This window comes from Sarcophilus harrisii, chromosome 1 (genome assembly GCF_902635505.1).
Source record: "Sarcophilus harrisii chromosome 1, mSarHar1.11, whole genome shotgun sequence".
In the NCBI taxonomy this organism is placed as follows: domain Eukaryota; kingdom Metazoa; phylum Chordata; class Mammalia; order Dasyuromorphia; family Dasyuridae; genus Sarcophilus; species Sarcophilus harrisii.
The window spans coordinates 214,967,146-214,983,535 of NC_045426.1; the positions used below are offsets into that span (position 1 = coordinate 214,967,146).

At 34.3% G+C, this 16,390-nt stretch overlaps 1 protein-coding gene across 4 annotated transcripts in view; it reads right to left on the reverse strand.

Moving 5' to 3' along the window:
- TDRD7 (tudor domain containing 7) overlaps positions 1–16,390 on the reverse strand; it is a 100,059-nt gene that overhangs the window by 70,401 nt on the left and 13,268 nt on the right. The window lies entirely within an intron of this gene.

Here is a 16,390-nt window from a genome sequence, read left to right on the forward strand (position 1 = left end):
TTCACAACAGAAGAGAAAGGATAACCCTTCCTTGTTCTAAATGATAACTTCATCTTCATTTATATGAAAGGCAAAGAAAACAGATGACTAGGTAAGGATCAAGACAGAGCTGTAGTTTTATTGTCCATTGCACTCTAAAGGAGCATATTCTAAAATCCCTGGTTCACATCATACATTTTATGGGGATGAGCTGTTATTATGTCATTACCTTATAATACCCATTAGCATGTCTTCCCAGTTTAACATTTCAAGGGATCCTAAAGGGGAGTCTAAAGCCTAAATTCCTAAAAGAAGCTAAACTCCAAGTAACTGAAAAAAACAATCAAAGTCCATATAATAATGAACCCATACCTCCCTTCCCCAGAACAGAGAGGTGAGGGAAGAGGATATTGAATTAGGGATTAATGTTATGTAAATTGCCGTATATGGTCACCACATTGGATACTTTTGTTTTCTTTATCACAGTGGAGATGTCTGCACCCTGCCCTGCCTCCATCTTGCCCATGTCTATGATACAAAGAAGAAAAGCATCAATAAAACTTACTTAGAATATAAGATATCAAGAATATGTAAATTTTGTCAACACATTCATACCATTCTCCTCCCTTTCTACAGTATGTTATTTCATGGATACACCTTTTGTCAACACATATCATAACCCCTCTAATCTAGAAGTCTGTGAGAGTTCATCATACTGAAATTACTTGGTGACAAGCCTCTCTCTGAGCTTTACTAGGCTGGTACTCAGATAAAAGGTAACTTCATCATTGGGTCCATACTTAAAACCTTTCCATTTCTTCTTATGTAAAAGTGGACTCCTACTAGTTGTAATTTTTGATTTTGATTTTTGATTTTTTTTAATTTTTAATTTTTAAAAGGACTTACGTAGTCTTTAAATACATAAATTGATACTGTAGTAGAATGAAGAACTGATTTTCAAATAATACCCCAATACCTCATTTTATATAATTGATGTGAAATTTCTGCCAATGGTTCAGTTCACAATCTCTCTTGTTTATCCAACATGTGCAACTCTTATCAGTTTTTTCCATAAGTTCACAATATTAAAGCCACCAATTTGACTAGCGATACTCTACTTTCTTGACATTGCAAGTATCCCCGTAAAGTCTGCTATTCATTAAATATCTTTTACTTTCACCATGTGACTAATCCATTTCTTAATTTATACATTTCTTTGATGATATCCTTTATATGACATATCTCCTGAATGAATCTTAGTTTTTTAAGTGTTGTAGCCAGCTCAGATCCACAATTTCCCTCTCCATTAAACTTTGGAGATATTCAACTTCAAATCTTTAAAGACTTGTAGCCATAGATCTTCCCTGGAATAATAAATAGTATTTACTTTTGGTAAGTACTCCCCCCAAAAAGGTATAAGCCTTTGTTACATGAAAAAGCTTGAAGTCATTAAAAGAACTATGCCAATTTTCCAAAGACAATCTAGAGTACTGCCCTCCCATTCACTTCTTAGATCAGAGCTCACAATATTCCTCTTTATTATCTATCAAAGATAAAGATACTGTTAGATGAGCTTAATACATTCTCTCTCTCTCTGAATTAGACTAAAATGTAATTGAGAAATGTTTAACAAAATAAATAAAAACATAGCACAATAAAATGTGAATTTATGGTTTTCTAAGTATTTTATGTGATCCTAGGGCTCTATTTCTGTTTTGAATTTGACATAATTAGTCTACGTAATAGGCATTCTTTATTATTTTGTTTTTCTAGAACTAGAGCATAGGCCAAGCTCTTTTGTTCAAATACAGTATGACCTAAATCAACCAAGCACATCTTGAGAATGGAGACTTGTTTCTATCTTTGTATTTTAAATGTTTTAGCACAGTAGTTGACTTTCAATACTTCAGTAGATTAGATTTTTAATTTCATTGATATAAGTATTTCTCTAGCAGAAAAGATTACAACCCATCCATCCTTTCTTGTCCATGTGCAATTATAAATTCTCCACAGATTGTGAATCAAAGAGTTTTGGGAGGTGGGAGAATATTAGATTCCTGTCTCTTAACATTGTGTGGATACATGGACTATTTATCTACTACATAACTGATCCCTTGTTTTTACAGTCACAGTCCCTTTAATATTCTTTATGGCTTTTTCTCCCCACATATTTTATCATGAATAATATATGGCACACTTATTTTTGCCCATTGTAAGTCTCTCCCCTTGTTTTTTTAAATGATCCATAATTGTAATTCTTTAATGATTGCTATAATCTGTGACCCTTGGTCATATAACATTACTAGAAAAACACTGTTATTAACTTCCAGAATTTCCCAAATGAAATCTATCCTGGTTTCCTTCCTTTTATTCAATTTTAAGTCCAGTTCATTGTGCAATTACTCTTTTGTCCATCTTCAGGACATTCTTCCAATGACCTCTTCAGTTCTAGTCCTGGAGCATTGCATTCTGAATGGTGAGTTCTTGATAATCAGTTGCTTCTCTCTGGCAAGCTATATTTAATAAATCATCTCTGTCCTTCCTTTAAAGAATGTCTCATTCAATAACCCTACACAGTTACACTCACTATTCTAGTGATTTTTCAGACCAAATTACCTTTCTCTGATTATCACTTTCTTGTATTATTTTCTTCTCTTATTAAAATGCTGAGGAAAGTATTGTCTTTTTGTATTTGTATCTCCAATATTTAGCATGTTACCTGGCTTATATTAAACATTCTATAAGTTTGGGTTTTTCCCCCCTTCTTTTCCTTCCTTCATTCCAGCAGCAATAGATACAACAGATACATGCTTGGGCCATCTACCTGTATATAATTTGGCCAAGATACATTCTTCATCCACTTAAGTTTTCTTTCTGTGCACAGAATAAACCATGTTCAAGTAGTTATGGATCTCACTTAAGAACTTTGGTGTGTTACAGGACCTGATGCAATTAATAATAACATTCTCCACATATAAAGCTGTTGGGAAAAACTCAACCACTTATAATCTCTTAATTTGGATTCTGTGTTGTATATATTCCATGATAGAAACACTTTTAGTAAGTATATGCCTCCTTGTTTTACATCTCTCTTGATATTAATAACTAGAATGGCAAAGTTCTTTGTCAAAATTGTCAAGAAAACTTCTTGCTGTTTATCCTTCCTTTTCTAAAAGGATCATGCCCATCTGAGAAGTAATGCCATGAGATGAAAGTGAATTGGATTTAAATGAGGGACAGCTGTGTAAGGTTACCTGCTTACTTTCCCTTCCAGAGCCATCTGGGTCCAGTGGCCAGATACAGATGAGGACTGGAGATGGACATGAATACAGTGGGAGACCTAAACCTTTTTTTTTTTTTTTTAAAGCTCATGTCTTCAACAAATCTCGGTTTGACTGAAGCTGCACCCATCTAAGATTCTGACATACATATAAGGAAACTCTGTCTCAGAGAAGGGTTTTTAATGTAGTATTTTTACTCTATCAAATAAAGTGACTTTTTAAAAGTCAGCCAACAATAAACATAGTGAAATCTAGTATTCTCTTTTTTAGTCAAATTTTGTGACTATAAAGTTATGGTCTACTGGAAAAAATCAGAATTTTTTTTTTAATCTTCAACTTTTCACCAAGGATATCCTTAATATGTGTATATTATCATCATAAAGATGAAGAGATTAAAAAGTAGACAAATGTTTGATAATTATAATTTCTATTTTTCTTTGGGTGGCAATAATATCTATGTTTCCCCTATTTAGTCAGTATCTTTTCCTCTTTTCAAATATTTTAAGAATTGATCCCTCATTTTTTTTCAAAAACATGTTATCTTTAGTCTGGACTTGTCTGTGAATAATAGGCTGTTCCAGCTATGTTACTATTCTTTTTTTTTTTTTCTTTTTTTTTCTTCATTAGTGCTATTTCTATATTCTTAGGTAGTACATTTGAGGACTATGATTTAAATCCAAATAGTTTGCTGTAGATATTAACATGTTTTCCCCTGATTTTCATTTGTTTGTTGTCCTAGTGATATTTTAAAATGTTCTTGGGATGATATGACATAGCCTTGTTCTCATACTAGGATTCCTTGATTGGCCACTAGGTGATGATTTGTGTGGTCACAGCAAGCAGTGAAAATGTCTTTGCACATAATTGCTATTTAGTAAATGTCTGTCTGTTAAAAGTGAACCAAAATCAATTTTCATAGCCTCCCAACTAGAAATCTGGTAGTCATAGATATCTCAAACTCAACATTTCCAAGACAAAACTGATTATCTCTCCCCTCCTAAAACCTCCTAAACTTTATCTTTCAGCAGCATCTAATTCTACTAGTCTATCAGGTTTGCAGTCTCAGTATCATTCCTGAATCCTTACTCTCTTACCCTAGATGGCCAATCAGTCTCCAAATCTTGCCATTTTTAGCTTCTTAATATTTCTTGTTTTTATCCTCTTCTCTTTACTCTCACATCACCACTACCCTCATTTAGGCTTTTATTATCTCTCATCTAGATGACTGCCATGGCTTCACTAATTGCTCCTTGCCTAAGTTTCTTCCATCTTTGATGTAAGTGCTTATGTAAAATGCAGGTATGATTATGTTACTCCTATACTTAAGAGCTCCAAGGCCTTCCTATTTCCCCTTCAATCGAACATAAATTTCTCTGATTTTTAGTGCATTCAGATGCTGACCCAACCCGTTTTTTTTAGCTTATTTATAAGTTATTTTCCCCCTTTCTGAACCTATGGTTTTATTGGACGACTATTCCTCATATAAAATAACACTACATCCTTGCTCTTTGCACTGGCTCTGCCTGACTGTAGCACACTTTCTTCCCTCTTTCCAAACTTCACAAAACCCTTCATTCATTTCCTTCATGTCTCAGTTTAAGTACCATCTTCTATAGGAAGACCTTCCTGATTTCTGCATCTATCTGTTCTCTTCTTCTCCAAATGCCTTATATTTAACTACCTCATTAATTTATTTTGCATTTATTCTATATACACATAGAAATGAGAAATCAAGGCTTAGTGGATAGATAGCTATCCTTGAAGCCAGAAAGATTGGAGTTCAAGTCTTTAGAACTCTTAGTGTTCTAGGCAAACTCTCTAAATTATGGAGAAGGTGCTGATCTGCATTGGGAGAGGGAATTTCCTCATCTGTGCCACTGAAATCACAAATCTAGTCATCCCTATGAATATATATATATATGTATAATGTTTTATCTTCCCTCATAGAATGGAAGCTCCTTGAGTACAGGAATTTATTTTGGTATTCTCATACCTAGCACAATGTCTGGTATGTAGTAGGCACTTAATAGAGGCTTATCAATAGATCAATCCTCTGTCCACAGTATCTTTCTACTATTCTTCTATTGAAATATTTCCTGTTTGTCTTTCTTGACATTCTTAATTACTTTAGCCTAGTCTAATTCCTTTATGAGATCACAGGTTTAGGAAAAACCGATCTTAGAAGTTAAAATAGCCCAAATCCCTCATTTTATAGATAAGGAAAATGATTCCCAGAAGATTTGTTATTCCAAAATTTAGCAGCAGAACTAGGATTCAAACTCAAGCTCTAGGATTCCAAATTTAACACATAAACTGCTATTATCAACTCATACCTGAGCCATCAGAATAGATTCTGAATATAAAAACAACACACACAAATATGTATTGTATGTATGTGTATATATGCATACATATATGCATAATATACACACATATATAATATGCGTATAATTTATATTAACCTGTAAATTTAATGTTTACAAATTATTTCCCTGTTCTACTCCACATTTTAATCTTCTTCAAAACTTCTTTCAACAAGACCCACTCTGATCAAAATTCTCCAGGGGCTTTCTCCATTGTCCCAGTATGTTATACAACCTTCAGCTGGGAAAAAAAAAATAACTAGTTGTAGATAAACTAGTTTATAGGGTTATACAGCTGAAAAAGAAAATAGGGCTCATCTAGTCCAACTATGTCAACTCAGAGATGAGGAAACAGGTCGAGAGGCCAAGTGACTAGTCAAGATTACACAGGCAAAAAGTGGCAGTTGTGTCTCACATCTCAGGTCATATAATTTCATATCTGGCACTGTTAAGTATCTTGTCTTAAGTGGTTTCTGAGTCCTTTATTTACACATGGGAGAACTAAGGCTCAGAAAGATTAAGTAAACTTTCCCAAGAACATATGGTTAGTAACAGAGTTGGCATAAGGACAAGGGACACCCAGGCCAAGGCTCTTATATATGCTATGGGAATGGTTTCATAATCTATTTCCATGATCCTTGCAGTTTTATTCATCCATACTCTGCCAATATTTTCTCTGAAATGTCTCCTGGATCCATTCCTTTCTAAAGTTACAACCCATGCTACAGCCCTAAAATACCTTTTCTTTTCCTAATCTCTCCTAAATTTCCTAACTTACTTGCCTTTAATTTCTCTCCCCAAAAGCCAAAGAATTAATTATTATTTTCCTTAAATAACCTTTTGATCTCATTATCAGCTTGCTAGAAATGTAAAGGGAATCATTTCTTGGGTAAAATTCATGTTTTTCATCATATTTTTTAAGGATACATTTATTAACCTGTGATTATCTGTCTCTGTTTCTTGCAAACAATTTATTCACTCCTGAAACTGAGTTTTCATGTAAGTTATTTCCTCCAGCTTGGAATGTCCTCCAACATTTCTCCCCCATCAAATAAAATAAGACCCTAAAAGATAAGTACGATTTGTTTTCTCCAACAGACAAATATGAGTCCACATATTATAAAAAGGATTATCAGTATTGGCTTACATTAATAAGAACTTTTTTCATGATTTAAATAATTTTGTTAATAAAATTTGCTTGGAATTTTTGATTTTATGGGCTCTCTAGTCACACGTTAGTTTCTGGTCAAAAGAATAAGCCTTTCTAAGATGACAGGAAAAGATAATGATAAATGTTGGAGGGGATATGGGAAAACTGGGACACTAATACATTGTTGGTGGAGTTGTGAACTTATCCAACCATTCTGGAGAGAAATATGGAACTATGCCAAAAGGGCTATCAATTGCACATATCCTTTTGTCCAGTAATATCTCTAGGGGCCTGGATCCCAAAGAGATCATAAAAAAGGGAAAGAGACCCACATGTGCAAAAATGTTTGTGACATTCCCTTTCTGTGGTGTCAAGGAACTGGAAACTGAAATGTATGCACATTAATTGGAGAACAGCTGAATAAGTTATGGAATACAAATGTTATGGAATATTATTGTTCTATAAGAAACAATCAGCAGGATGATTTTAAAGAGGCCTGGAGAGACTTACATGAACTAATGCTGAATAAAGTGAGCAGAAGCAGGAGATCACTGCACACAGCAACAAGATTATACAATGATAAATTCTGATGGGCTTTGACTCTCTTCAACAGCAAGGTGATCCAGGCCAGTTCCAATGGTCTTGTGATAGAGAGAGCTATCTACATTCAGAGAGGGGCCTGTGAGGATAAGTTTCTAGCTTATCCTCATTACAGATAAATGTTTGCTGATGGTTTAAATAGATATTATTTACCACTTTAAGGAAAGCTCCATTTATTCCTGTTCTTTTTAGTGCTTGTAATGTTTATTATAGTAAATTTTCTGTATCTTTTGAGATAATCACAAGACTTTTGTTGTTTTTGTACTATTAACATGGTCAATTATACTAATAGTTTTCCTAATACTGAATCAAGCTTGCATTTTTTATATAAATCCCACCTGGTCACAGTTTATGACCACTGTGAAATATTGCTGTACATTCCTTGCCGGTATTTTATTTAAATTTTTTTCTAACACTACAATTGGCCTACAAGTTTTCTTTCTCTCTTTTTGGTTTTCCTTCTTTAGGTATCAGCACCTTATTTGTGTTGTAAAATGAATTTGGAAGGATTCCTTCTTTGCCTATTTCCCTCAGTTTATGCCCTATTGTAATTAATTGTTCTTTAAGTGTTTGGTAGAATTCATTTGTGAATCCATTTAGTCCAGGGGATTTTTTTTCTTATAGAATTCACTGATGGCCTATTCAATTTCTTTTTTCTGAGAAAGAGTCATTTAAGTGTTCTATTTCTCCTTCAGTTAATCTGGGCAATTTACATTTTTGTAAAAATTCAACCATTTCACTTAGATTTCTGGGCATATAAGTAGGCAAAATAATGGTTAATTTCCTCATCACTGATGGTGAATTCACTCTTTTTATTTTTATTGCTGGTAATCTTTTTTTAAAAATAAAAATCAATCAATGATTTGTCTATTTTGTTTATTCCCAAAAAAAGAAATCGATCTCCAACTTTATTAGTTCAATTTTTTCACTTTTAATTTTATTAATCTCTTCTCCTTTGATTTTTCAGGATTTCCAACTTGTTGTTTAATTGGGGAGTTTTAAAACTATAGGATGTACGATTCACTGATCTGCTCTCTATTTTCTTAATATGAGCATTTTAAAAATTACAAATTTTCACCTAAGTATTACTTTGACTGCATCCCATAAATTTTGGTATACTGTTCTCATTCTTTGATGAAATCACTGATTGTTTCTATGATTTTTTTCTTCAACACACTCAATTCTTTAGGATTAGATTTAGTTTCCAATTAACTTTTAATCTATTTTTCCATGACCCTTTACTGAACACAATTTTGATGCATAGGATATTTTTTAAAGTGATTGTCATACTGATGAGGTGCAAATGATGAGGCTAGTGGTAGGTGTGAGAATTAGGGTGGGGAATCCCCTATGATTGGAGAAGGTCCAATGCGAAAGAATTCACAAACCCAAAAAGTCTGTGTGGTAAAAGGGAATTTTATTAGCACTGAGAAGCCACTTGTTAGGAAGACAGACTTCTTAGTGGTAAAGTCCTTTTAGAGAAGTAACAAAGGTCAACACCAAGAAGAGAATATCTTCACAGTGGGCAAGAGTCCTGGCAGAACAGCTTTGCCAAGAAGCAAGCTTCCTTGGCAAGCATAATTCTGTTTTGGACTTCTGCAAAGATCTGGGTTCAGAGTTGTCTTTTACTAGCAGTCTGAGGCTTGGGACTGGGAGCTGTCTGGACTAACCAATAGAGGACCATCAGGCAGAGATCTCCAATTAAATAAAATCACATAACTGGGAGTTTGAAGGATATTTCCCCAGAGTCTGGGAACTCCCTGAAGGGGATCAGAGACATCCCCAAAAGATCTCAGTTTCAATGGAGGGTGATTTAACCAAGATCTCCGATTGAATGAAGCCACTTAACTTGGGAAGGGCTTGTCTGGGAAAGGTATACTTTTCCTAGGGTTTGAGAGTATCCACCTCCCCTCTCCCCCCAAAAGATCTCAGTTTGCATCAATACAATGTTGGGGAAAATGAGAGACTAATATGCTCGGTTGATATGGACCACCGACTTGATCATACATGGAACTTGCAATTTTTAAAAAGAGCTAAGTAAAAGGTCTCTTCACCAATTACTTTTATATATATATTTAATATACAGCAGCTTTAATCCAGAGCCACATGTCTGACACTGCTGAAGGAGGAAACAAAGAGCAGGAAGAGTGCAACTTAGTTTGCTTGATATCATCTGCTTTCTAAGAAGAATACTTTAGTTGCTGATGAGACGAGTTAATAAAAACTTAATTACAATTCCAGGCAGCTTTTAATTAAACAAAAAAAAGTTTACTCAGAAATGATGGTGTAAAGCATCAGGGCTTCTTAAATTTTTTCCACTTGCAACCCATTTTAAGCTAAGAAATTTTTATGTGACTCCAAGTATATAGGTATACAAATCAAACAATTTTGCGACCCTCACGTTCAGTTATGCAACCCTAGATGAGGTTTTGACCCAGTTTAAGAAGCTTTAGTGTAGAGAATATGGCCCAAAATAAGAAAATTTCATATAAGAGACAGTGCTTGAAGTGGGGCTTGATGGATGGACTGATATAAAATAAAAGATAAGGAAAAAAAAACTTTTTTTATATGGGGCAAGCAACATAAGCTTGGAAAGGAGAAATAATTATTAAATGTTCTAGGAGGAGGAAAGACCAGCATAACTAGATAACAGGATACAATTTAGAGAGTAATAAGAGAGTTACCTCTGGAAAATTTAGTCAGAAAACTTTAAACCTGATGGGGGGAACCCTGAAACTGTCCTCTCTAACTTTAGGGGGAAAGCCATGGGGTGAACTCTTGAGAAACTCCTCTGGGAGAGGCCTGCCTCAGGGAATCAAAATAAAGTAGCTTCATTCTTTTATCTAGATGGTGACTAGCTGCATCCTCTACTAAGTTGAAAATTAGTCCAGGACCACTCCTACTAGCTGGAACTTAAGTGGTCTCATTCAACTGGAAATCTAGGCCTTCCTTCCATTGAAGGAATCTCATTCAACTGAAACTTCAGCCTCAGATTTCCTATTAAAAGGCAATATTAAACTTATTTCTTTGCAGAATGTCCAAAGCAAGATTATGCTTTGTCAAGGAACCTCTCCTTGGCATAGCTACTTGCCAGGACTCCTGCCTGCTATGAAGACATTCTTTTCTCAGCGATAACCCTTATGGTTTCTCTGCCAAGATTTCTCTGCCAGGCAGTGCCGAAAATAAAACTTCCTTTTTTTGCCACTAATATTTCGGGTTAATGAATTCTTTGATGTTGAACCTGCACTGATCAGAAGGGGATTCTCACACCTCAACTCTCTACACTGCCACTAATCGCATCAAACCCATGTACTCCATCGACTGTACTACCTAATTCTTGGCAAGTAGGTAGTACAGCAGACAGAGTACACGAGTCTAGAGTCACGGAGACCTGAATTCAACTTCCTAGCTGTTTGCACATAGGCAAGTCACTTAACTCTGTTTGTTTCAGTTTCCTCATTCACAAAATGAGTTGAAGGAAACGGTAAATCTCTCTAGTATCTTTGCCATGAAAATCCCAAATGGGTCATGAAAAAATGGGGCATTACTGAAAAGGGATGAATAAAACTTCTGGACTCCAGTGCCCTACTATGCTAACCTAAATGCCCCAGAATCAGTGATAAGAAGACTTAAAAGGTGACTCATTAAGATAGCCAAATTGGGTCTTGGGAGAAGAGTGATCTTATTGATACTAAAAGGGAAACTTGAACAGATCAAGATAACTAGGGAAAAAATAGCTATAAATACAAGTGTAAACTTTATCTAACTATCTTGTAGATATCAGGAAAGATATCAGAAAGAGGTTGGAAAGTCTGGGTAGAACAATCTGAAAATAGATTTGGAGTAATCTACATATAGTGAAAAAAGGGAGAACTGTGCCTTGGGTTGGATTTATGGAAACAGAGTTTATTTTTACACAAAGTATGTTTTAAAGGGGATTTTTGTTCAGGTATAGGTTGGAATGCCCTCGAATTTCTTTCTTTATTGTGCAAAGAAAAGAGTGCTGATTTTACTAAGCCCTTTTAATATATTAGTGAAAGAACTAAGGCTAAGAGAAGACACATGGGATGCTGAATAGAATGAAGACTTTGTGTCAGGAAGACCCTAGTCCCACTCCTTCTCAGGCAATTACTAGTTGGGGGTCTCTGGGCAAGTCACTTAACTTCTCTTAGCCTCAGTTTCCTCATATGTAAAATTAGGATAAACATATTTATCTCACAAAGTTGTTGGGGTCAACTGAGACTATCTATATAAAGCACTCTGCAAAACTTGAAGTATTATATAAATGCTAGCTATCATAGTCATTATCACTACTCTCATTGTCATCATCATCTTTAGCCAAGGTCACACAACCATAGTTGGTGGAAGAACTAGGTAAGAGCCTACATTTTATGAGGCCTAATCTTTAACATCTTTATATTCTGAGTTATGACAAATTAGATCAAAAAGAATTTCCTAAACAAGGTCTTTATGGGGAAACTTTTCAAAAGCTTGGGGACAGGGTGGGGTAAAGTTCTCTTTAAGTGACCTCAAGAACCATCTTTTCATTTTCAGGCAGACTAATGCATCATTGCTAGAGATGTGAATTTGCACAACCATTGTGGAAAGTATTTGGAACTGTGCAAAGAAAGTGACTAAAATGCTCATATCCTTTCATCTAAATATTCCACTGCTAGGGATAAATTAAAAAAAAAGAGAGAGAGGTTCCAGATACACCAAAATATTGATAGCAGCACTTTTTGTTAAAACAGAGAATTAGAAATGAAGTTAATGGCTTTCGATTGAGGAACAGCTAAACAAACTGTATAACATGAATGTGTAGTATTATCTATTGTTCAGTTATGTCCAAATTGTTATGACCCCAAGAATAATAGCATATCAGGCTTTTCTATCCTCCACTATCTTCCAAAGTCTGTCCAAGTTTATGTTTCCATGATACACTCTCTCCCTATCTTATCTCTGCCTTCCCGCTTTCCCTTCAATATTTCCAAACATTAGGATTTTTTTCCATTGAGTGTCATCTTCTCATATGAAACTGATGTATTTAAGTTTCAGAAAAAAATTACAAACATGATGAATCCAGAGAAGCACTGATATACTTAAATGAACTGATACATAGTAAAATGAGGATTGAGGAAACCAATAAACACAATGATTGCAAAAGTGTAAACAGAAAGAACTATTATAAAACCACTTAAATGAACGTTTGGAAATTACGAAGAATCCGTTTGGCCCTAACAAAGAAATACAAGTAGACATTTCCTCTCAACTCCTTTTGCATAGGCAAAATGATAAACATGGACACCACACATAACATTTTTTTAATGTAATGATTTTTTAAAAAAAATTCTTTGTCATTAGATGGCTTTCTGGAAGAAGGAAGAAGGATCGATGGGGATAGCTGATTGGTATTTGGGCAATGTAAAATAAAAGTATTAATTAAAATCAATTTTAAAATAAGGAATAGGTATTCAGTCCCCATGCAGCACCCTCTAAAATGGTGCTTTTTTATTGCAACATCCTTAGGAAGTCACTTAATGTACAAAATCAATTTATCACAGTTTGTGAAACTCTTCAGATACAAAGTATCTATTAGGTAAACTGCAGATGTCTAATTTCTCACTATTCTAGTGGATTCACTGTAATCCATTATATCAATCTTAACAGTCTATTGCCAAAAATTTTAGTCTCTATCGGACACTCCTGTACTGCAGCCATAATCCTGAAATAACTGAGTCTTTACTAGTACAAATTTGTTAATTTCAAATCATTAGAACACTTCCTGATAACTTTCTTCCACCACGCCCCACTTCCTCTTGTAACAAGGAAACTTGTTACTTACTGCTCAAGATGCTTACTCTCCAGCCTTAATGAGAACTAAATCCTAGAGAATTTAAGAAAGGTCCTAATTTCTCTAGGATTTAAGAAAATTTAAGAAAGGTCCTAACTTCTCTAGGATTTAAGAAAATTTAAGAAAGGTCCTAACTTATCTAGGATTTAGCTCTTCTATAATCGGAAGAGAAGAATCAGGAGACCCTAACTCACAATATGACTTAAATATCACTAAATCTTGCTCTAGGCTTCAGCTTCTTCATCTTTAAAATGAAAAGGTACTTTTCCAGTGTTAACAGTATATGATGTATGATCCTAAACTCAGACATTTCCTTTAACTATTTTTTTCCCGGTGGTAAGAAACAATTTACAAACTTGCCCTTAATATATGTATCTCTCAGGCCAAGTTTGCCCCATTCTGTCTAATGAAGAGCTGTTTGTACTCCCATTCTATCTCTCTCTAGAAATATATAGTAGTAATGGTGGGATGTATCTCTTTTACAAATTATAACTTCTTTTTAATTCTTCCCATCTTTTTCTGCCATTTTCTTCCTTTTACAAAGCTTAAGTTTTCTCACAACTTTTCTTGCAAAGCTTGCAAACTTTTCTTCAGTACTCCTTTCCCTTCCTTCCAGCCCCACTTCAGGAAATAATGTATACCAGGCATACAATTCCTAAACATGTTGTCTTTTTAATATGAATATTGTACATCTAAAAATCATGATATATTTCATAATTCTTCAGTAAAGTCCTTTACTTTATCACAGCATCAATATGCTATATAAATAGTACTTATATCTATCCAATTATATCTCCTTAAAGTATATTCTTCAAAAGAAAGCATAGTAAAATTAGATACTTAAAAATTACCATTTTAATTGTTACAACAATAAATAAAAAATAGTAGAAAATATGAGAAGAATCATATGAACTAAGTTCATATGACAGTTCATAAAAGTAAGTAGGTGAGGAAACTGAGGCAAACAGGATTAAGTGATTTGCCCAGGGTCACCCAGCTAGTAAGTATCTGACATCAGATTTGAATTTCTGAAAATGAATCTTCCTGATTTTCAGACCCAACACTATCCACTGTACCATCTTGCTGCCCAACTGCATACATTTTTCCAACATATTGATTAATTTTGCTTAACTATTAATTTTTTCTTTTTTATATTCTGTCACAAAGGACAGTTCTCTGGGAGTGGGAAAACATTGAAAAACAAATGATTTAAAAGAGAAAATTTCTCTTATTTTTCTTTCTTTTTTTTAAAAAAATTGTTATGCACAAAAATATAAACATTTAATAGTTTCCTTTTTAAAAATTTAAGTATTTTTTAGTCAGTTGTGTCCACCTTTTTGTGACTGTGAAGACATACAGTTCATAGGATTTTCCTGGAAAAGTACTAGAGTGTAGGGTAGTTAGGTGGTGCAGTGGATAGAGCATCAATCCTGAAGTCAGGGGGACTTAAGTTCAAATCTGATCTCAGACACTTAATACTTCCTAGCTGTGTGACCCTGGGCAAGTCCCTTAGCCCTAATTGCCTCAGCAAAAATGAATGAATGAATGAATGAATGAATAAATAAATAAATAAATAAATGCTAGAGTGGTTTGCCATTTCTTTCTCCAGTGGATTAAGGCAAAAAGAGGTTAAATTGCTAGCTCAGAATCACAAGTATCTGAGATCAATTTGAATTCAGGTCTTCCTGACTCCAACACCATCACTTTATACCTAAGAGTCATTTAGTTGACATCTGTGCAGAACAATCACATTTATCTTTTAATACTGACCTCAAAAAAAGAATTCATCATCTTGTTAGAAAAAGGTGCTTAATACCCCTGAAACAATTAGAGAACCCTACAAAACAGAACAGGATTAAAGTGCTAAAGTGTATAGTATACAGTTTTCATATAAAAGTGAAATCATAGCGGTCCAGAAAGCCAATAGGATCAAAAGAAAACATTATAAACATTTAGTTGAAGGTAGGGGAAAAGTAGGATATTTCATAAGAAAAAAAAAATAACACTAAGCTCAATTTGTGGAAAGCAAGGACTTCAACATGACTAGGGGGGAGGAATACTTGTTAAGTGAGAAATACAGTTGGATAAATATATGAGAGGTAGTATTGCTGAATGGATTGGAGAGGGAGAAAAGCCTTACAGAGAATTTAACTATAAACTATACTGGCTAATCAGGGCCTGTACTAGGATGATGGGATAGAATACTGACAGGATTTTATAACAGTTTGTAAGGAGGTAGAGGAAGAGAGAGAACAGTGAAAAGTTGAGTCCAAAGTTTGAGTCTGCAGGACTGAGAGAGAATGGTGATTTCTGGGTAATGCCTGTCTTTGCTTCCCATACTATTCTTTTTTTTTTTTTTAGTTGTGTTATTTTTTTCTGATTATACATGTATATTAGCTTTAATACATATTTATGATTCATTTTGGGACAGAAAAATCAGAACAAAAGGGAAACCATAAGAGAAAAAAATAAAGAAAAAAAGTGAATATAACATGGTGATTTACATTTAATCTCCATAGTTCTCTTTCTGGATGCAGATGGGATTATTATTCCCTTGGATCCCCATACTATTCATGACTCAAACAGTGAGATTTGAGGCCACACTCACTCCATAATGATTTTGATGAGAATAAGAAAAGAATATGTATAGCTAAAAGAGAAAGGGGAAAGTGTCTTAAAATTAAGTTCTTCAAGTAGCTGTTGCTGTCATGGGACGTATCTGCTTCTGGGCTCTCTCAAGTTCTACAGAATTCCTGATCATCTGATCTTATGACTCACTCTTGCCTGCAAAACTCCTATACCTCTTGTAGTATCTATTTGCATGGACTTTGTACAACTCATTAACTCAACCCTCTGATATTTATTTTGAATCTCCATTGCGCATCTGACTAATACCAATATCCTTGCATTTTCTGTGTGCTCTGCTCCCTCATAACAAGAGTTCCACTGAGTTCTTGTATTTCTCTACCTCAATAATGTACACTAAGTAATACTACTGAGAGACAGCTAAATTTGGAGGGAGAAGAAGATAATGATTAGTTCATTGATTACATTTAGAGTTTGAAGTGAGCAAAACATCCAAAGAATATCTAGTAAATATTTAGAGATATGAGACTGAAACTCAAGTAAATGAATAAATAAATAACTGATATGAACAAAGTTCTAC